Genomic DNA, 23,943 nt, shown 5'->3' with positions numbered 1-23,943 from the left:
TCGATGGAGGAGCTCAAATTGGTGTTGCATAGTTTTCAAAGAGATAAGAACCCTGGGCTGGGTCGCTGGGGGGTTGAATTTTTTCTGGAGATTCTAGAGATCTTAGGTGCCGACCTATTGGGGGTGATTTAAGAATCAATAAGGGAGGGACAAACTCACCCGAATTTTAACTCTACTTTCATTTCTCTTATTCCCAAATCTAGTCAACCCCTCTCTTTCTCTGATTTTCACCCTATCTTCTTATGTATATCCATTTACAAGATTATCGCTAAGAGCATTGTGAATAGGCTAAAACCCATTCTTTCTAGATATATATCCCCGAGACAATTCACCTTCCTAGAAGGGAGACAAATTCATGAAGTGCTTGGGGTGGCACAAGAGGACCTATACAACATTAAAACTCAAAATTTGAAAGGGCGGTTATAAAAATCGATTTATCCAAATCTTATGATAGATTAAAATGGATTTTGATTCGGCTTCTCTTCACCCATCTAGGCTTTAGTCTAAATTTCATCAAGTCGGTAATGGGTTGGTTATAATCTGTCTCTTTTGCAGTTCTAATAAGTGGAGCAACTTCCCATTTTTTCCATGCCCAAAGGGGGTTGTGTCAGGGTTTCCCTTTGTCACCTCTTATTTTCCTTCTGGTGGCATAAGGTCCTAGTCGTCTCTTGAATGAGTCAAAAAGGATGGGAACTTTCCATGGTTCTCTTATCATGATGGCGTTGGCCATCGCACACCTTCTTTTTGTTGATGACATTCTTATATTTTGTAATGGTGATGCAAGGGAGATTTTTGTACTTGCGGAGATTATGTCTATCTTTGGTTGAGCCACGGGAATGCCTATCAATTCCTCTATTTCTACTATTTCCCACCATAACCTCTTAGAAATAGAAATACAACATATCTCCCAGGTTCTCCCTTATGAGGCTCAACCGATGGAGAATGGATTGAAATATTTGGGCTTTCACTCATAGCCAAATTGTTATGGTAAAGAAGATTGGTTCTAGCTCATAACTAAGGTGGAAAAACATTTGATCAGCTAGTGTCATAGATGGTTGTCTTGTGCATGTTGTTTGGTACTGATAAAATCTGTGTTGGAAGTTATCTTGATTTATTGGGCATCTCTGGCATGGATTCCTAAATATGTTTTTGGAGAAAATTTGGAAACTTCTGCTCAAATTTTCTATGGGCATGGAAAATAGAGTCGGGGGCTTTTCCATGGGTAAATGGGAAACTATTTCTCTTCCTAAATCATTGGGAGGTTGATACCTAAAGAAATTATTTCTTTTCTCAAAAGCCTTGGCAAAAAAATGTGGATGGAGATTGATTTCTACTCATAGTTTGTGGACAATTGTGGTTTTTCATAAGTACATTGCTCCCAGATCTTTGGAAGTCTGGATTAGAAGTCCAGACAATCCCATATCAAACATTTTTGTTATCTGGAGGGTTGTAATCAATACATTTTATATCACTGGAAATGGTCTAGCCTAGCTAAAGGGTGAGCTTGGGGGAAAAGTTTCAACTTAGCATTGATCCTTGGCCCAGTTCTAGTTTGAGACATATTTTTCCAAATGAAATTACTAATATGATTAGAGATAGAGGTATTTTTAAACTTGCTCATATTGTTGACCATGATTCTACTTCTATCTGGAGGCAGGGATGGCTCTTTGTTGAGGCTCTAGGTTTGGTAGGTGTTTATCGGGGTTTATGGTAGGGTTATATTCAAGCCCTATTTGATGGGAACATCGGGATAATTAAAATGCCCGATGAAGTCATATGGAACATTTCCCCTATTGGATCCTATTCTCCAAGCATGTGCTACCTTTTCCTATTGGGGGATAGGGTAAAGGTGGTGCAAACATGGTGGTGGAAGGAGACATGGAAAGCAAAATGTCCTCCTAAATCTAAATAGTTTATGTGGTATCTAATGTAAAAAAAGGTACCTACATGGCATGCTCTACAAAGAAGGTTCATGATAGGGTTGAGCTGGTGCACTTTATGGTAAAAGGAGGAGAAAGTTCTAACCACTTATTCATGGCATGTCCTTTCGTTATTCAAGTATATGGAATATTTGTAGAGCTACTTTGATACACTCAATATTATGGGAAGGGAGGGATCTAGATGATGCGAGGCTTTTATGGCATTCCAATCCCTGTTGTCGGCCTTTCAAAGATTTTCTTTTGGGGGTATGATTGGTTAGAAATAAAATGATATTTTAGGATAAGATCTATGTCCCCAATCATATTGAAGATGGGATTCTTGCTATCCTTAGCCACTACCCACATGATAAAGGATGTTATACTCTTAACCTGCAAAATAATACCCAAATACAGAATATGCGAAAAAGATACCCAGAACACAGAATAACAATGATTTTATTATTCAGAGAGCAATGTTCACATGCCTCTTCGAGGGGGCAACCTCCAATAGAGCAGAGCTCGATTACAAAAATAAGACACAATGCTCCTCGCAGGGAGTCTCTATCCTTTATATATGACTCATACATGCAATACCACGGGCCAATACCGTGGGTTTTATTAATACCATCTATCTAATACTACGGCCCATTTGCAACTAACTGTGGTCCCGTCATTAATTGCGGGTTAACCACTTACAAATATTAATATGGGCTTTATTGACTCTTGACTATGACGTGATCCCATGACATAAATAAGGGGGTTAGGGTGGGACCCCAACATGCCCTCCCCCTTAAGACTAGCCTTGTCCTCAAGGCTGAAGCTGCGGAAACTGCTGAAGAATAGTGGTTGGTTCCCAAGTTGCATCTTCCGGAGAGGTGTCTTTCCATTTGACGAGGACTTCCTTAATCATGCAGCTGCGCAGGTGCTTGTCTCGTGTATCTAGAACTTGTTCGGGTTGAAGCCAGATTGACCCTTCTTCGTCCAATTCAGGTAGACTGGTTTGAACTCGACAATTGTTCTCAATCACTTTCTTGAGGCACGATACATGGAAAACTGGATGGATTTTTGCCGTAGGTGGCAAAGCCAACTTGGAAGCCACTTCTCCAATGCGCTGAAGTGCTTGGTATGGTCCGTAGAATTTTGGAGAGAGCTTTTCAAAACCCTTGTCTTTGAGTGATGTTTGCTTATATGGTTGCAGCCTCAAAAAGACCTCATCCCCTTCTTGAAATTGGCGCTCTGAGCGATGTTGGTCGGCCTGTTGCTTCATGCGGTTCTGAGCTTGATGAAGATTCTCTCTAAGATGGGCGAGCATGGTTGCGCGGTGTTGTAGGAGTTGATCCACTGCTTGTACTTTGGAGCACCCCTTGAGATAAGAAGTAGGGGAAGGTGGAAGTTGACCATAGACTGCTTCATAGGGAGTCATTTTGGTGGTGGCATGATAGTTGGTGTTATACCACCATTCAGCTAGAGGTAACCACTGTACCTAAAGGTGTTGCTTTTCTGAAGTGAAACACCTAAGGTAGGTTTCTAGACATTTGTTGACGGCTTCGGTTTGACCATCTGTTTGCGGATGATATGAAGTACAGAGTTTGAGTTGAGTGCCTTGTATTCTGAAGAGTTCCTGCCAAAAATTACTGGTGAAGATCGGGTCGCGGTCGGACACAATAGAAGTGGGCATGCCATGCAATTTGAAGATCTGATCCATGAAAGATTGAGCAACCAAAGTTGGTGTAAACGGGTGGGGTAGGGCGCAGAAATGAGCATACTTCGACAGTCGGTCCACAACCACCATGATGACTGACTTGTTCCCTGACTTTGGAAGACCTGTAATGAAATCCATAGAAACCTCCGTCCAAATTGATGCCGGAATGGGCAATGGTTGTAATGAGCCTGGTGTGTTGACGGTTTCCCCTTTGTGGCGTTGACAGACATCACATTCTGCTACGAAAGTAAGGATGTCCTTTTTCATGCCTGTCCAAAAAAATGATCTTCTGGTGCGAGCATACGTCTTCTGAAAGCCCGAATGTCCTGCAATGGGAGATGAGTGCAATTCTGCCAAAATGCGACTTTTGAGGGTGGATGTTGGTGATATTACGACTCTGTCCTTGTAGCGAAGAATATCATTCTGCCACGAGTAGCCCTTGCTGGAATTAGGATCTACTTGCAATTGAGAAATGAGTTGGGAGAGCCCGGGGTGTGAAAACCATTCCCTGCGAGCCTCTTCAATCTAGTCTGGAATGGGGAGGGAAATTGCGAGCAGAGTACTTTCCTCCTCAAATTGGCGAGATAATGCATCTGCTACACTGTTGTCTTTCCCTTTCTTGTAAATGATCTCATAATCATATCCCAGCATTTTGGCTAACCATTTATTTTGTTGTGGGGAGGATAGGCGTTGCTCCAAAAAATATTTAAGACTGTGATGATCTGTGCGGATTTGGAAACATCGCCCCAATAAGTAAGGTCGCCAGGTTTCGACTGCATGTAAGATGGCCATCATTTCCTTCTCGTAGGTAGATTGGCCCAGATTCCTCCCAGAGTTGTTGGCTTGTGAAGGCCAATGGTCGCCCTTCCTGCATTAAGACCGCCCCAATACCTGTACCCGAAGCATCACATTCAATGACAAAGGATTTGGTGAAGTCAGGTAGTGCTAAGACTGGAGTGGAACACATGGCGTTTTTGAGAGCGGCAAATGCCTGTTGTGCTTCCTCGTTCCAGAAGAAGGAATTTTTCTTTAGGAGTTGAGTGAGGGGCTTCGCTATGCGGCCATAGTTGCGGACAAATTTACGATAATAGCCTGTGAGACCCAAAAATCCTCTCAAGCTCTTCAAGGTCTTAGGTTGAGGCCATTCTTGCATTGCCTGGATCTTTTTGGGGTCCACCTTGACACCTTCACGCCCCACAATGTGGCCCAAATACTCAACTTCTTCCATGCCAAACGAACACTTAGACATCTTGACAAATAATTTATGCTTGCGGAGCAGTTGCAAGAGTAGATCTACATGCTGAAGATGTGCCGCCCAAGTGCCACTATAGATGAGGATGTCATCGAAGAAGACAAGGACAAATTTTCTGAGATATGGTTTGAGAATGTGATTCATAAGGCTCTGAAAAGTAGAGGGGGCATTACAGAGACCAAATGGCATGACCAGGAACTCATAATGGCCTTCATGAGTTCTGAAAGCCGTCTTGGGAATGTCGACTTCCTTCATGCGAATTTGGTGGTAGCCTGAGCGAAGATCCAACTTAGTGAAGAATTGAGCCCCATTGAGTTCGTCCAGCAAATCGTCAACCACCGGGATGGGAAATTTATCTTTGACTGTCAACTTATTGAGGGCCCTGAAGTCGGGACACATCCGCCACTCCCCATCTTTCTTGAGGACCATGACCACTGGGGATGAATAAGGACTAATGCTGGGACGAATGACACCTGCTTCCAACAATTCCTTGATGATTTTTTCTATTTCATTCTTTTGGGTGAACGGATATCTGTATGGCCACACATTTGGGGGTTGGGCCCCTGGAACCAAGGTGATGCTATGATCATGTTCCCCTCGCGAGGGTGGAAGCTCATGAGGCTTGTCAAAGACTGTCCGATGGTTATTTAAAATCTGTTGCATCTCAGGATGAATTGGCAGAGACATGGTTTCGACTACCTGGATGGCATTAAATTGAGTGACCACTCCATGATGGCCCTTTTTTAACAATTTTTCCATCCTATGCGAGCTGATGATAGAGGGGGCTCCCGCCTGGAGTCCACGGAGGGTATGTGTGGAGTTGTTCTGCTTAAAACTCATATATAACTCCTGGAAATCCATTATGATTGGCCCAAGAGTGCGGAGCCATTCAGCGCCTAGGACAATGTCGCACCCCCCCATGTGTATGGCAAACATGTGGGTTTTCAATTGATAATCCCCCATTTGAAGTTTGACATTTTCACAGCGGCCTTCACATTTCATTGTGCCCCCATCTGCAATTTGGACTTGGAAGTTAGAAACTGCCCGTACAAAACAATGCGCTGCTTCTGCGATTTTTTGATGGATGAAATTATGGGTACTTCCACTATCAATCAAGACTACTACTGGGCGATGTTTAAGAAAACCCCGGATTTTGAGAGTTTGAGGGGAAGAAATTCCTGCCAACGCATTTAGCGAAATAACTGGTTCGTCAGATACAATCTCCTTTTGGTTGTCTTCTTCGATCGCCTCCAGTTCCTCAAGTGGTGGATCTTCCTCGGTGGAGCTGTAGTCAGTGGCATCTATTTGAAAAAACTTGGGCTCCTTGCATTTATGACCCAGGGAATATTTTTCATCACAGTAGTAACATAGTCCTTGCTTCCTTCTTTCGGCCATTTCCGCAGGTGACACCTTTTGAATCTTAAGTGTCTGAGTCGTGTTGGGAGCCTGTGGGGGACGACCTTTAGCAGGGAAATTGGGGCGGCTATATTGGGCTGCTAATGCACGTTCCACCTTATGAGCTACCTAGCAAGCCTCTGTCCACATGGGAGGGTGGTGGAGTAGAACTTGAGCTTTGATGGCTTCTTTAAGACCGCTGATAAAACATTCCATGTAGAACTCATCTGTGAGACCCTTAGTGCGGAAGGCTAAGGCTTCAAAAGCGGTAATATATTCATCCACTGTACCCGTCTGTCGGAGCTTAGTGAGACGCCCCAAAAAAGAGTCTTCCTGTTCAAAGCGATTTCGAAGAGCTTTGGTAAATTGGGCCCAATTCTGAAAAGGTCCATTGCAACACTGATGCCATTCCCTCCATTGCCATCATTCATTGTCCAAGTACATGGTCCCCACCATAAGCTTAGTCCAATCATCTAGGATATGATTTAATTTGAAATACTGCTCCATTTGTGCTAGCCATGCGGACGTGTGAGAACCGTCAAATTTATGCATATCCAACTTGGGAGGTCGCTGACTGGGTGGTGGATGGGTGTGCCAGACGTGAGGAGAGTGGCTAGACTCACCCTCATGGTATTCATGGCCATTATACGCCTCCTCGTGGGCTGGCTCCTTGCCCTTCGAGAGTGCTTGCTGTATCTGGAGACTTAGTCCGCTCATCTCACGTTGGAGGGAGTTCATCGCCGTTTGGATGGTGTTCACAGAGTCTTCAAGTTTGTCCATCCTTTCATTGGCCATCGCTTGAGCTCTAGTTTCTACCATACACCAACCGGATGAAAAATTGGGACCGCCTAAATTTTTTTTACTAATAAATTGAATGGTACCACCTTGCTCAGCTCGCCGTCCTGATTCTGATGGGCTAGATCACCAATAAGCACCCAAGTCGCCAAATCCTCAAAATGTCAAAGCTGCCAAAAGTCCTGCGAAAAGTATACCCCGGTATAGGAACCCTTCACAACAACTCCGATCTGGTGGATCTGAGAGATCTGAATGGTGGAACAACTGCTGCTGCGGATCTGATGGAGCTGCGGGACTGATGTTTGCTGCTGCGGCACTTCTTTGCACACGCGGATCTGGAATAGATGATGTGTGATCCCTCGATAGAAAAGGGAACTATGGTCTAGAGGAGTGTCAGGTGCTACAGATTGCAATATACATAAGGGTCTGACAGTAGTACTCGGCCCAATGTTTCAGGGCTCTAAATAACGAGGATCGACCGTACCCTTAGCCGTACAACCCGACTACCCTATCGTACGGGCGAGTAATCTCTCCGAGTGCTGTTCTCGGTGTACTGTAGCCACAAGACGGCCGAAGGTTTATCTATGGCGAGGTTTCAAGGGAGCCTAGGGGGCTTCCTATAGACCCAGAGGGTACGTGGAAGACAGTCCGTGCGCGGTTCTGTCTAATGCGCTACTACTTGAAGGGGTACCCACAGGCGTTACAAGGGAGTCCAACAGACGTGACCACCTCTTGTATTTCCTGCGTGCATGCCTCCCCAAATCCGCAGGTTTATGCGCTCAATGACAGATCCCGTGGTTTAAAGACGCCGGAACACGTCTCTAGCCAAAATTTTTTTTGCTAAAAATTGGAGATCCCACCGAGCCCTGGAAAGTGCTCTGATACCACTTGTTATGCTCTTAACCTGCAAAATAATACCCAAGTACAGAATATGCGAAGAAAAGATACCCAGAACACAAAATAGCAATGATTTTATTATTCAGAGAGCAATGTTCACATGCCTCTTCGAGGGGGCAACCTCCAATAGAGCAGAGCTCGATTACAAAAATAAGACACAATGCTCCTCGCAGGGAGTCTCTATCCTTTATATATGACTCATACATGCAATACCACGGGCCAATACCGTGGGTTTTATTAATACCATCTATCTAATACTACGGCCCATTTGCAACTAACTGTGGTCCCGTCATTAATTGCGGGTTAACCACTTACAAATATTAATATGGGCTTTATTGACTCTTGACTATGACGTGATCCCATGACATAAATAAGGGGGTTAGGGTGGGACCCTAACAAAGGAATTGTGGCGCCCATAGTGATTATCCCTGAATGTATTGCCACATCAAAGTCGTAGGCTTACTTTGATGGGGCCTCTTCTAACAATGGAAAAAAAAATGGTGGATGATTTATATTATACCTTTCTACAGAGCACAAGTTTAATGTCAAAATGGGTTTGGGCTCCAGGACCAATAATCAAGTGGAACTTTTGACATGTTTTTTCTCTTGTTTGCACTTGAAAATGGATGCACTCACATTCATATTTTTGGGATTCTATGCTTTATATTAATTGGATTAATAGAATTATCTCATGCAAGAACATTCTACTACTACCTATTCTTGAGGAGATTATGAGAAAGATGATACATTTATGTCTTTTTCACGATCACATGTCTACAGGGAAAGGAACCATATGGTAGACCTCTTATCAAAAGGGGGTCTCCATATGGAAAAGGATGTTTGGAATGTAATAGAACATAAAAATGATCAATTTTTTGAGGTCTTCCACCAACCCTTTAGGGACAGTTTCAGATCTACAATGACAATTTAAGGGTAGTCTCCACACAGTTTCCTCATATTTTTGTGCGTTGGTTTTTGTTTCATGCTACAACACAAATAATGCGTAGACATTTTCTTACAATTCCATTCCTTGGACAAATTATGTAAATTTCACTTATGATAGTTTTTTGGTTGGACAAAACAAGTATACCGCTAAGGTGGTGCTAATTTTATTATCCCATGAGGATTTGCACATGGTTAGTTTATGCATAAGACAAGGTTCTCTTTCTAGCATATGGTCAACCACTTATATGCTTGAGACAATTTTTTACATAGTGTTTGTATTGATATTTTTCTCTTGCACATGAACAATTTCTATCACTGTTTATATGTTGTAAGCACAAACTTTCTAGTTTTTGAATTGTTTGAAAAATTTGTAAGGACTTTATCTCTTTAGATAGTTTATTCCCTAATATGCTTCACATATATCAATGATGGGATTTATTTGAATACACTCTTGAAGTGTATAATCATAATGTAAGTTCACTCATTTTCTGTGAATGGAATTACGTGTCTTTTTCTCTGGAAAAAAATATCATTGCTATTGAGCATCTATTATATTCTTTAATATAAGCATCTACTAAATTACTTTACTATGATAGGTAAACAAAATTTGCATGATAATAAATATTGTTGCTAAACTAGATTGTGTTTTTTGATGCCTATATTAAAGAAAATGATAGATGCTCAATAGAGTCTCTTTAAATCTTCGTGCATATTATGCAGTGTATTCGTCTTACTATGTTGCACTTTACTATGAATAGTTTCCTCCTTTCTAAATTACAGAGTGAATAAATGTAACTATGTCATTGTCTTTTGTTATAATTTTAAGAAGAAAAGAGATTTTAAAGTGCTAGAAACTATTCATAACATATTCAACCTTGTAAGTCATAGACAATGAGGCAAAGTCTCACTGTTCTATGTTTTTTCCCTTTTTGTTGGAATTCAACAACACAATTCTTGCTGAGATAATTGATTTTTGTATCTTGAATTGCATTTTGAATGCATAAATGGATTTAGAGCCTTAAAAACTTGTTGAGGCACTCAACCTGTACATATTTAACAACTCAAATCTATCATTACAATAATTTTTGGCCTGATTTTGGAAAAAATCATCATAAATATACTTGGGAAATGGAAAAAATGTAGAACGTTTAGACTATAATATAGAAATGAAGTTACATTAAGGAATATTAACGATGCTTGATAGAGACTTTTTATATTTGTGTTTATTATAAAGTGTGAATGCACATTAGCACGTGTGACTTACTATTATATGTTTTCTTTCTACACTATATTCATGTAATTGCTAATATTGTATATATTTTGATTTAGAGAGTGAGAGGAGATGTTATTTTAAAGTGGAGATGAGAGCATTGTGATTTTAAGAGGAGAGAGAGAGGAGGAGATTTTAGAGTGGTAGAAATTATTCATCATTAATTCGCTTATCTAAGTCATTGAAACTATTACAAGATGCCAAACACATGGATTGTGACTATTATATCACACAAACACACATCCTTTTATTGCTATGTTTTGCAAAATGAGATAGAGGAAAGGAGAAAAACCTATTACAAAATGCCAAACACGTCATATTCAAATGTTTATTATCACACACACGTACATCCATCATGTTAAAAGATAAATGTTTGAAATTGACACTCTCTAGTTTAATTTACACTAGAAGAAAGAGAGAAGAGGAAAGCAAAGTATTTCATGATGTCAAATACAAATAAAGTTGCAAAAATCATTCAAGATGCCAAACATAAATGTATCTCACAATTTATTATATTTTTATTATCTAAACCACTATTTGATCTAATTTTAAGAGAACAAAGGAAAGGAGAAACAACTATGCCAAGATGTTGGAACATAATTTGAAGTCATAGATTTTTTCCAAGACGTCAAACACAATGTGTCCAAGTTTCCAAGTTTGCATTATCCATTGTTTATTATTACTACCACCCATACCTCTACACAACATGTCTCATAGAAGAGGGAGAGGTTGAGTAAGTATGGATATTCATCCCACAACTAATCAACCATTATACTAATATGGGAGCCACTAACTTCATGAACACTAGTATTGGTAGAAAGATGAAAATTGGACATTCGTATAGATGGAAAGATGAAAATTTGTTGGAATGTATGTAATTAGCTTCACAACCAATATATAATAACAAACAAGAATATTATACAATTTTACAGCTATACATCATTTAACTCATCATGTGTATTTTAATGTTCATGTATATGTGTATTGTATATTTCCATTAGCGTGACACTTAATATAAGTAAACTCAATATAATATTAAAAAAATACAACAATAACAATATGATATAATAAAGATAAGATTTGGATTCCTACTTGTAAATCCAAACATAGAAACATCTCAAAAAAGAAACAATGCAAAGCATGAAGTGAGTGCATAAGCATTTTACAACTCCGTAGGAGGGAATAGTAAATATTGTGGTCAAAATTCACTTGACACTTGGCATAAGTCATCTCATTATATTTATGTATTTTATGAGGAAAACATATACCAAACTATTTATGTATTTTATGAGGAAAACATATACCAAACTAACCAAACCGTGTAAACAATTAGTTATGAATTTAGAATATATATACACATTATTAGATTTGTTTAACCATCTAGAGATTTGTATAGTTAAAATATATATGCACTAATAATGATGTGATAATTAAAGTGTTGAATCTCATATGAATTTAGAATATATATACATATTATTAGATCTTTTTAAACATTTAGAGATTTTAAATCCAGATAGATCAACTCGAAGGTATCTACTTGCCAGCCAAACATCTAGAGATTTGTATAATTAAAATATATATGCATTAAATGCTTTGAGATTCATGTAAGACATTTCAACTTTCTAAATGCTAATTGAAGTGTTTGAATGCTTTGAGATTCACGTACGACTTTTCAACTTTCTCAATTAATTAAAATAGTCACAATATAAGTGTTTAAATGCTTTGAGATTCATATATGCACTAATAATGATGTGCTAATTGAAGTGGTTGAATGCTTTGAGATTCATGTAGTTGAATGCTTTTAGATTCATGTACGACTTTTCAACTTTGAAGTGATTGAATGCTTTGAGTTTCAAGTATGCTTTTCAACCTTCTCAACTAATTAAAATAGTCAAAGCATAAGTGTTTAAATACTTTAAGATTAACCACTTTTCAAGTTACAAGAATATTATTAACAAAGTTACTCTAATTATTATATATAAATTAAAATTATAATAAGTAAATATCTATAATTACCAAAAATATATAAATTAATAATTACAATTATATAATAAATTTAAAATATTTATAATTCCAAAAAATTCTATAATTCCCAATAAAATATATTGATAATTATAATTATATATATGAAATTTATTAAAAAGCAACTAAGTACAGGAATGAGAAACTTGAGATGGTATTTAGTACCAACACCAAGTTACTCTCCTTTTGCTTTCATTCCCAAGTAGGTACTTTGTGGTCATAGATGGCTGCCCGGTCAAAAATTACGAACAAAGCCACCCTGGAAACTCATCCACTACTTATTCCATCACAGTGCAATTCTTGTTATCCTCCAGCTTTGCACTCTTGCATTCCCTAGAGGCTTCCCATTCAATCTCAACGACCCCACCACACATGAGAGACAAGGACTAAACGACAAAGGCGCTGCAAAAAAACTTACTCACGGTGAAAACAAGGGAGGCGTAAAACATAAAATGCTTGGGATAAAAAAAGGGAAAGAGTGGAAAATCCACCAAACGCCGGTTGAAAGCGACGCAAACCCCAGGAACGTAACCATGGTTGAGCCCGAAGTACCCCCTGGTACGTGCGGCGGCTACTATTTCACCAGTCCGCTCTTTTATCTTGCATGGTGATGCTGTCATCCATGGTCATGGGGGCATCGTATGACTGGCATAGCCATGGAGCATTGAATGCAGATGGACGGATGAGATGGGTCGGAGTTCGCGAATCGAGGGCCCTAAATGCCCACACGTTTCTCCAAGTATTTAATGGGGATTCGGTGTGACCTATCTATCTGCACCCTGTTCGTCCTCGTTGGGGCTTGCGATTTGTAAGTTGGAAGGAGGAAGACGTCACCGGCAAAGCTGCCCGCCGGAGAAGAAGCAGCAGCAACAGCGCACGTGCGACTAAGGAATCCCCAATACCCATTTGCCCATGCCCATTCTTCCTACAAACAGAGGCATAGCACGCCGGACTCTCGTCTCGTCTCCATCTGGTTATTAGTGGGTTCAGCTTTAAGCGTGGTATGAACTCGCGCGGGGCAGCAGGCCAAGGGCGAGAGGACGAGAGCTGCGATTTTGGAGACAGAGCTGAGGCCTTAACTTATTCCCTTCTTTTTCTCTCAGCAGCAGCAGACCACACCGAGGTTCGAGGTTCGATTCCCCCCCTAACAACGCGCGCTTAGCCGTTATTGTCTTTTGAATAATTGCTTCGCCGACACACAGGCCGCCCGGTGTTCGAATCCCATGCAGGAGCAGTTGTTTAGCCTGGTAGTTGAGACGAAACGGACCGGGGAGTGAGACTGCCTGCCTGCCTGCTGCCTGCCTGCTTGCCTCGTATTCTCTGCCTTATTAGACAGAGATATCTGGGAGTCACTTTCGGGGGTTTGCGTGGATCAATAGGATTCGTATTCGATTCCGCTAGTGTAGGAACTTGCGAAGACCGTGCGATTCGGAGGTTGTAGCGGGGGAGAGGGGGCTATGAAGAATGAATGGCGAATAAAATAGATGAACAGGTTACCGCGGCTGCATCTTACGTTAGAAGTGTTAGTCTCGGCATGCAGAGCTTCGTCCCTCCGCTGGTCTCTCACACAATGTACTGTTCGTTCTTCATCTTCTGTTTTTTTTTTTTTCGGGTCAAAATTTCTAAACCCCTTCCCAATAAAAGTTCTAGTTTTTATGAAAAAGGGATTTGTTAATGATGTTGCCTAAACAAAAAAACCTCAGCTGTAATCTTTGGAGAGTGGAAACCCTCTAAATATGCTTGATTCTGTCAGAAATTTATTTTAAATGGCGTCTGTTGAAGGGTTTAGATCAGTACCACTTTTCAAATTTTGCGATTTCTGGGAAATCAATTTGACTGCTATAAGTCTAGTCATCATTTCAAGGGTAAGCTAATCGACCTGGTAATGCCTGCCCGTAAATGCTTGCCTGGTACACTTATTGACATTTGTATTTTGCAAATGAAATAAGAGAGCTAAAGACCAGGAACGCGTTTGCTTTGTTTTAATGAATACTTTATTAGCATATCTTATGTATGGTTGACTAATGGTTTATCGTAAAATTACTGAGTTGCTTCGAAATTATAAGCTAACCTAAGTAAGGATTTTTCTTGCATCTTTTAGCGGCACGTTTGGAACAGAAGCCAGCAAAGGCTATTTTGGAGAACTTGAGCAGACTGTGGGTTTTCATCAGGATGATGTAGCCGGTCTTGCTGGCAGGAGTATGTTTCTTTAACTTCTTTCTTTAACTGTAGACATGCTGCAAATGAAGCTCTTTTATTTTTTGGTTCTTTCATTTGGAGATTTTAGAAACAGAATGCGACGAATAGTACCTACTATGTCTCCTCATTGACTCTGTTTCTTCATTGACAGTAGCAAGTAGAGAATATTTCTTGATCTGTAGGAGAAGGCATATGTTTTGACTCATCATTTCCTGCCTTGTGTTAAGGTTCCGCTGTGAATTCTAGACCAGCCGTCAACATTAATCATTCTGGGGCATTACAGATTGCTGGCTTGGCCAAGGTGAGGAACGATTTGTGTATTTTATGCAATTTAAAAGGGGGTTCTCTGGGCATCGATATTTTTCCCTCTGTTGTTGGTCAATGAAATAGGCATGTGATTAATTGCTTCTGAATTTATTGTTTGTGTTGAGAATCAGGTACAGCAGGCCCCCGATTTTACCCCTCCTTCCGTAAACAGTGTGGAATCACGACATCATTCTTCTCACCGAGGAGGTGCCCAATCGGGAGGTTTTGTATCTACATCGGGCAATCGGATAGACCCTTGGGAAGATTCGCTTATGGCTGACACAAGCCCCCGGACTGATGACACTTCTACGGATGTCGATACTGATGAGAAAGTGAATCAGCAGGTGAAGATCCATTCTTTATTACGACATGAGAGTCTACAATTACAGGAATTGATTCAGACGAATTTTTATGTTGCCATTTGGAGACTCGCAATATCCCTCAATGTTTCGATTTCAAAGATGATGATGCTACTCTCTTTCTGCTCATGTTTTCCCTGAGAGTAGCATTCAGAGGCCGGAGATGGGTACTTTAGTTTTTCTTTGATTATCTTGGTGATTGGATTGGAGCAGCGAACTAATGAGCTAAAAATTATAGAAGTCTGCAAATCTAGTGCTAAATGTTATGGCTGGGTCATGATTTTGCAAAAGATACAAGGTTGCTTCAGACTGATAGATAAAGAGCTAAGTTTAAATAACATAGCAGTTAGTATTAAAATTTGCTATTCTGAACTGAAGATGAAGTTTGTCAATAAGGCCATGTATCAATTAGCTTGACCAAATTCAACTAAGTGTTTCATGAACATAAAAGGTGAATACCTATTACATTAATCAACATAAAAGGCCGAAACTTAATTTTCTAGAAAGTAGCTAATCAAAGTCACCTAAAGTATCAGTGATGGCAAAATGACTCTAATTCAATAAAAATGGTTTTTTTAATGAAAAATCTATGATAAGAAATTTGAGAATTTAGCTTACAATGGGAGAAGATGTAGAAAACCACTACTCTGTCCATGCTCACAATTTCCGGATATTCTCAAGCTACATTTCAATTGCTATTATATGAACTGTTTTAGGGTCTAGTCAGTTTTTTACTGTTATATTTTGCTTGTAAGATTCGTAAATTGATTTATCTTATCAAATAATGTAAAAACTTTGTATTTTCTTTCTCTTTTGGCTTTAATTGTGTATTCAGATGGACCTTGTTCGGCATGGGGGTGACTCTTCTGATAGAACAAAGGACAAAAATGGGGATCAGAAGGTCATGACTTTGCCATCTCATCTCTTGTACTTCTTTTGCAGGTTTATCAGAGAAACTGAGATGTGGAAAATAAGTATTTACTTTCTTTTTGTTTATTTCTTTTTTGGATGCAGACACTTCGCCGGCTTGCTCAGAATCGTGAGGCTGCAAGAAAAAGTCGTTTGAGAAAAAAAGTGAGTATATACTGTGTTTAATCTTCACAGTGTCTTATTTCAGCATCAAAATGTTTCTTAGGGCACATTTGCAATGTTAACAAAATTGTCGCATATATGAGTATGAATAAGAGCCAATAAAGTTAAAACAACACTTGTATTGTGTCGAAATTATTTTTATTGATTCATTATCTCATTAGCACTGTAGGTTTTACAGTTGAGCATAAACCCCCTTTTCCTTTGGAAATGTAGACATGCTGCTAGATATTTGGTGGAAGAGAACAGAGTCCTATCCAACACTCCACTTGCTTAACAACATTAGAAATCTTTGTTGAATTCTAGCAACAAAATGTTCCTGGGATTATTTCACATGACTTAAAAATATGTAATAGCCATATCTACATAATTGTTAAAAGATCTGACTAGAATGCTCCCCAAAATTCAGCCAAATATAAAATAGATCATTTGTCAAACTTAAACTACAGTATTCATTGTGGTTTACTGTTGGATTTCCAAACCTTTGCCAAAAGTAGTGGCACCAGGAGAAGCAAGGTGATCTTACACAAGAGACGTGTCATGTATGTATGCTAGGTGAAGGAGATGTGCCACTTATGCATGCCCAGGTGGAAGAGATGTTACACCTCTATATCTGTAACATGGGTGAGAGGTTTCTACCGGGCTTTTTAAATCTCTCTCAGGGACTAATATATCTGGTGTTAAGATGGGTCTATGCTAGTTCAAATCTGTGCTAAGGAGACATGCATTGTAATTTTTAAAATTTTTAAATGCTACTGGTCAATTGCAGCAATTTCATCTGTGTGGTCTTGCGAAGGGAAATCTTAGCTAAGGAGCTGCAACTGGGGGAACATAATCTGTAGCCTGCCAAATGTGCTTTGGGATTGGACCTGGCCCCATCAACATGAAACAGCTCCCTACAGAGCCAACTGCCTCAATGAGGGGCAAGCATGACATTAGTGAGAGTTGAACCCAGGTGGAGCAGATATCATCACCTTGATTTAATTCTGATAATCCAAGTATAGGCTGATGTCGTTTTGTGAGACAGAGAGGTCTGCATGCAACTATAAACCAATTCTGATGTAGTCTTTGTTATAAGCCTTAGTGTAGGTCCTTAGGAAGTAGATATGTTGTTCTCCAAGCTATAGCATGGAACCAAGAGAACTGCCATGTCCAAAAACATTGGAAAATGGACCAATCTATTGGCTTATTATGCAGACCTAACATTCTATTCCTTATTGATGGTGGGTTATACTAAGAGCAAGGCAGGAATGATATTTCTAACTAATTCATTCCTTTGTTAGTTCATGTGACAATGGATCATCCAGGCAAAGTACAAAGAGTAATTTCAGCATGTTACTTGGTTTTGTGGGAAATTCAAAAGTTGAGTCTGCATTGTACACTTTGTTGATATTCTTACTCAACTAGAAATAAGTATTTTACAAAGATATGTAGATAGCTAAACAAGGACACAAATGTTAGTGAAGGAAAGTATTATTTGAATTTCCCTTCGAAGGATAAGAGCATCTAAGAAAGTGAAGCTTGGATTTTAAAAAGTGAATCTTGGATTATAAAAAGTTTTAACCAAGAAAGTAAAGTGAATCTTGGATTAGGAAGTCAAATTTCAAGAACACTCTGGTTTCTATATAAAGTGTTTTTTTTGTTTAAGTTTGCAATTGTTGGCTATATGGTTGAGATTATTAGTCTGATGAATTCACTAGTATCTATGGAAGTTGAATACAATTAGATTTTGGTGGATTGATAAATTGACTATAAATCAAGAAAGTAATTTATTAAATATTTCGTTGTGAACTAGAGGTATCATTGACTTATTTCTGGTTTTGGACAGGCATATGTTCAACAGCTAGAAAGTAGTCGACTAAAGCTGACTCAACTGGAGCAAGAGCTTCAACATGCAAGGCAACAGGTCTGAAGCTTCATTTTTTAAAATAATTTTGGTTTTATAGACACCAGTGGTTCAACCTTTTGGAAATTTAATGTTTCTGGAAAGTTTGCATATTAAAAAGCATTATAGAAACAAATGACATGTATTTACACATATTGTTTTCTTTATGCAGAGAATTTTCATTGGAGGAAGTTGTGTTGGGGATCAAAGTCATTCAATGAGTGGAAATGGTATCCCTTGTTTCTAAACTAATGATTTTGAAAGGAAAACTAAATTATTTTGGGATGGCTGTTACTAATTGGAATAATTTTTTAATGAAGTTTTTGCTCTCCTATTTGTATGAAGTTTGAACTATTAAGAGAGAAATTACTGGTATATTTTAGGTGTGGGGAAAAATGAGATATAGCTTTTCCACACTTATTGTGTGACACCATAATTTTGCACATATATACACTTGTACTAAAATAAAGTTGTCTTCTAAATTTTATTCTAGCATTCCTTTCACATCTGTTTGGCAACAGTGGTGACTTTTCATGGATCATAGGAACCTCTTGATTCTCGTGACTTGGAGAAGTAAATGACAGAGGAGATGCTAGATTTGATGAAGACAAATTTTCAATGAATCCTTCTTGTTTTACCTGATATCGACACCAGAACCTTTAATAACCATAAGTATATAGGAGAGCTTAACTTCATGCCTGTGGTAGAAGGAAGTCTATTTAATGACCTTGCATGCTAATGGAACTCCATTCCATGGGATTCATTGGTTTGGGGCACCCAATTTTATTAAAAATATGACATGTCCAATTGATGTTTGCTTAAAATCTAAAAATGAAAGTAACTATGTTAAAGAGGCTAATAGAGTTATTGTCATGTACATTTCTTCTGTTTTATGCAGTCAAATGAAATGATTTGGCACAGCACAGGCTTTAATGTGACAGGCACTTGTCGGTGTATTGTTTTTTTCCAACTAAATCCTCAAGAAGAAACCCAAGGAATGCTTCCCTGCATTTGTGGATGGCATCACTAGTAAGCAAGTTGATGTAGACTAGTCTGCCTAACCTGAAGGGATTCAAACTGGGCACTTGTTAGCATGGAATCGGCTGAATGCCCAAGAACATTGGTGACTATCCATTGAGCTAACTTCTTAGAGGCTTAAATGTTTTGAAACATCTTGTTACACCCTTAAGCACTTAAGCAAGAGTGAGATTGCTGTTACATTGCCTGCACAAATTGGCCTACAAGGGACAAACATGTCACAAGCAGGATTTGAACGTGGGTGGAGAGGATAACTTCTTGTATTAATCACACAAGTAGACCCCAATTGACAGCCCTGTCTGTCTTTTTAGCATGCATGTGTTAATTGTTTTGGGAATCTGGCAGTACTAAGTTTGGCAACATTCTGACATAAAAAATGTACAGTTGTTAAAGGATTTTTCTTGTGGCTGCAATTTTTTTTCCATCCTGAATGAATGTTGTAGTTTTGCGGACAGACACAAGTGAGTTTTGTCTTTTGCATTATACCATGTCTTCTGATGACATGATAATCACAAATTTTGTGCAACTAAGTTTATGATTTATTTCAACGTTCTCAGGAGCTCTAGCGTTTGATATGGAGTATGCTCGTTGGTTGGATGAGCATCATCGATAGATAAATGATCTGAGGTCGGCAGTGAATTCACATGTAGGGGACAATGAGCTGCATGTTCTGGTTGAAGGTGTCATGGGACATTACGATGAAATTTTTCGTCTGAAGAGTGTAGCTGCAAAAGCTGATGTCTTTCATCTAGTCTCAGGCATGTGGAAGACGCCTGCAGAAAGATGCTTCATGTGGATGGGAGGATTCCGTCCTTCTGAACTTCTGAAGGTATGTTCTGAAACTATAAACTAAAGGCAATTTGTTTACAACTAATGGGTGCTTTTTACAAGCATTCCCTGATTGCATTTGTATACAAGGCATGTTTGAAGTCTCTGAATCAGGGATCTTATTAGAGGATACATAAGTTATAACCATTAATCTTTCTGAAGGTTGGATGCATGTGCGCAAGAGAAGGATATTACATTGCTCCAATCAAGTTTTCATTGTGTATATGCAGATACTTGTCACTCATCTGGAACCATTAACAGAGCACCAGTTTATGGGCATTAACAATTTGCAACATTCATCACAACAGGCAGAAGATGCCTTATCACAGGGGATGGATGCCCTGCAACAATCTCTAGCAGAAACTCTTGCTTCTGGGTCCCTTGGTCCGCCTGGCACTTCTGGAAATGTAGCGAACTATATGGGACAAATGGCAATGGCAATGGGAAAATTAGGTACCCTTGAAGGTTTTGTTCACCAGGTACTTTGGCAAACATCTTCCTACAAGTCAGATAATTTTCTATGTGAAAGACTATCTTCTATTCTTTTTGCTTCACTCTGACCAGTTTTTTAAATTTTCAGTTGTGACAGTGTAACTGTTTACTTATTTCTTGATATGTGTTTTTGTAAGATTAACTAAATTCTCTCGTATTAACTTATTTTGTTATTTAACAGGCTGACAATTTGCGGCAACAGACACTACAGCAAATGCATAGGATTTTGACAACTCGCCAAGCAGCACGTGCGCTTCTTGCTATCAGTGATTACTTTTCTCGTCTGCGTGCCCTTAGCTCTCTATGGCTTGCACGCCCCAGAGATTAAATTATTAGGAATCACATGCTTTGATCTGTACCACATTGCAGCCCTAGGCAATGGGCATAGCCACATCTATGAGCAATCCTGAAAGAGCTTCTCCATCTCTGACAGGATGGAGTTGATGAGGGGTTGCGAGGGTGGATGTATTGAAGATGAAATACAGAATACATGCTTCGAACCATGCAGAGGTTTGGCTTTGCCCCTTGGTATTTTGAAATAACTCTTGTACAATGATTGAAATCTTGTTAAATCATTGTTGTGGGAGGAAGTCTGAAATCACCCTTTGAGAATCCAGTTGTGTCTTGGGATAATTCTCAGCCTTTCATATTGAAGAAATTAAGCTAACTATTCCCTTGACATCCAAGATAGGATTTTCAAAGCTGAGTAGGCTTTATTTCTTTGAATTAGCTAGATAGGAATGTAAAGTATTTAGAAGTAATTATCCAGTATAATCACACAAGGTTGGGTCTCAGTGAACAAGAAACTTTTTTCTGTGGTTTCAAATGTAACATATTAACCAGGTCTACAGTTTTTGGTCTATTAGCATAAATCATTTGTTTGGCTGCAGTAATCAAGTAATCTTTCGATCTCTTATCCAGGGAAGCCATACTTCCCTTGTTTGTGAGATGTGAGAAAAATCTCGATCCCCCCTTGTTTAATGATGAATACGACTTGATATTGAGCTACTCTTTGTATTTTTATTCATTGAATCTCGCACTGTTGGGACATTAGTATGACATTAATTGGCAATGGTTTGGGAGATGTTGTTTTGTTGAGTAAACCTGGATACCAGGTTTACAATTTGAAGTTCCTACTGTGTGCTCTTCAAGAAAAATGCATTTGATGGCTAAAAACTTAAAGTTCATTTATTTTACAGTTATAAGAATGTCAGGACCTTTCCTTTGCTTAGGTAAGATTAGGCCCTTACCTACATTCAGGTAAGATCAGGATCATACTTTTGCTATGCATACTCAGGTAAGTGAAAGCTCGTTTTGTCATGTGTATAATTCGAGGGATAACCTTTTGAACTGCATGGTAATAAAAACTTTTACTAACAAACTTGACCTACCTTTGATGGCAAAACTACTGTGAATTTTTAAGGCAACTTTATACTGTAGTTCATGTCCAAAAGAGAGTTTGTGATTAAGTTTCCAGGAAATTAAAAACCGTGTATCTTCGAGGGAACGTGTACGATGTGTTTATCCTTACAGTCTGATATAAAATTCTATCTTGACGGAAATTAGAGAAGAAAAATGGCATTTGTGAGACGAGTTTCATATTTTGAGAAGTTTCTGCTATCCTGGGTGTAGGAAAACCTAAGCACGCATTTATAATAATATCTGACATGGAGAAATATCATACTGCCACAAATGACCTCTAGAGAATCACACATTTTGAGTGACACGGTTTTTCTGTATTGTTATCTGCTTGATTGAAGCAGTGGATTTACTCTTTAGTTTAAAGCAGAAATTGTTCCGTGGACACAACTTTTCTTGGAAATGGGAAGTGCACAATTGAAGATAGTAGTTAATACTTGATGTAATTATTTAGTGGATTGATTGCACGTCAGTTGCCACATACACATACACACACCCGAGGTTGCAGAGATTATATGGGATGATAGTATACGAGGTTATGGGACTGCTGGATTTAAATGTAAAGGAAGTTTTATCCTTTCACCAACGGCCCAAGCTGCTGGATACACATTGCGTGTGCCTCGCTGCAAGCCAGGGCAGATTGCATAGTAACTATTAACTATTAGATTATTGCTTGAACCTTGTAGATGATTGACTTGCCATGAACTATTAACTGCTATTTGCAATTCCTTTGACAAGGACCACTGCGCAACCCTTTGGTTGGGTGCATGTGTAGTAAAAAGACGAAAACAAAAATTTGTTTGAACTATAAAACTTCACTATCTCAACTAATATATATTCGAAGGAAAAGTTCAGACATTAAAATACAAACTACTATATGTAGACATCTCTTTCCAATGTTGCGGTTGATTCAAGTTGAATTTGGACTTATTTGTACTCTCATAACCTTGATATCCCTGCATATTGTGCATTTTGAGTAGTGTTATTTTTATTTTAAATTTTTTGTTAAAGATTCTCCGTGGAAAATGATAATTTGTATTTGGCTCCTTGCGAAAAAATATCTGAATGTCAATATTACTGTTAACATCAAGTATTTAATTAAATCTGTATAGGGCTCCTTAACAACAAAATAAATAAATAAATTAGTTGTTATGTGAAAGTAAAGTTATTTGGAAATGGCAAGTCCAGAGAAATGAACTGCATTTTTTTTTAGGTTAATATTATGATGTGGTATATATTGTGTGTTCTCAGCATATTCTTATTTCTCTGGTGAAGATATTAATAAGAGATTTGGTTGAAGGGATATTAACATTATAAAATGTACTAATATCAAAGGTATCTGTTAACATTATATAGTATGATATAAAAATTCGATGAATACAAAAGTATCCATGGTTCTTTATGTTTTGAGAAATTTCTGTGAAAGGTGTTCGGAATTTCATCTCCCCAGTGAAGTCGGGGGCTCGTAAGGCTAGTGTGAAGAGATAATAGAAGATAGGAGTTGTTGATGGAGCTTGAGTATTTTAATTTTTTACAACTATATTTAAAAAATATTAGTATAAAGTTAAAATATTATTATAACTTAATTTTTTAATAAATTAATTTTTTTACAATTATATTTAAAAAATATTGGTATAAAAGTATTAGTATAAAGTTAGAATATTATTATAATTTTATATTTTAATAAATTAAATTATATTTAATGCATAAATTAATAAATTTACATCATTTTTATTTATTGTTTCAATTTAAAGGTGATATTGTTTCGAAAGAACAGATTTTTAACTATTTTTAAGAACAGATACTTACTTTTTAACCATTTTAAAGAACTTTAAACTTATTTTATTTTTTAACCATTCTGAAGAACAGGTACTTATTTTTTAACTATTTAGAAAATCTTGATTTTTCTTTTAACTATTTTGAAAAACGGATATTTTTTAACTAATTTAAAGAACAAAGACTTCTATATTTTATGTGTCACATTTATTTTATAATTTTTTAGGTATAACATGTAGGTTAATTTTTTTCTATTTTTTAGGTATAACATGTAGGTTAATTTTTTTCTATGTTTTATGGGACACATTTATTTTATAATTTTTTTTGTATATTTAACATGTAGGTTTGTATACAG

General features: G+C 38.2%; 1 pseudogene across 1 annotated transcript; it reads left to right on the top strand.

The window, feature by feature from the left end:
* The first annotated feature begins 12,972 nt into the window (after positions 1-12,972).
* LOC149236159 (transcription factor TGA2.3-like) lies at positions 12,973-21,420 on the top strand (annotated as a pseudogene). Its single transcript, XR_016246208.1, has 11 exons — positions 12,973-13,769; positions 14,299-14,396; positions 14,624-14,697; positions 14,834-15,046; positions 15,897-15,962; positions 16,076-16,135; positions 17,979-18,056; positions 18,208-18,265; positions 19,631-19,902; positions 20,132-20,380; positions 20,575-21,420. The product of XR_016246208.1 is annotated as a transcription factor TGA2.3-like (transcript).
* The last annotated feature ends 2,523 nt before the right edge of the window (positions 21,421-23,943 follow it).

This window comes from Pinus tabuliformis, chromosome 8, assembly GCF_031772625.1.
Source record: "Pinus tabuliformis cultivar Carrire ecotype Pingquan chromosome 8, CPIR1, whole genome shotgun sequence".
Lineage (NCBI taxonomy): Eukaryota > Viridiplantae > Streptophyta > Pinopsida > Pinales > Pinaceae > Pinus > Pinus tabuliformis.
Note: the sequence above shows the minus strand (reverse complement) of the source record. Positions and strands in the feature narration are given on the sequence as shown.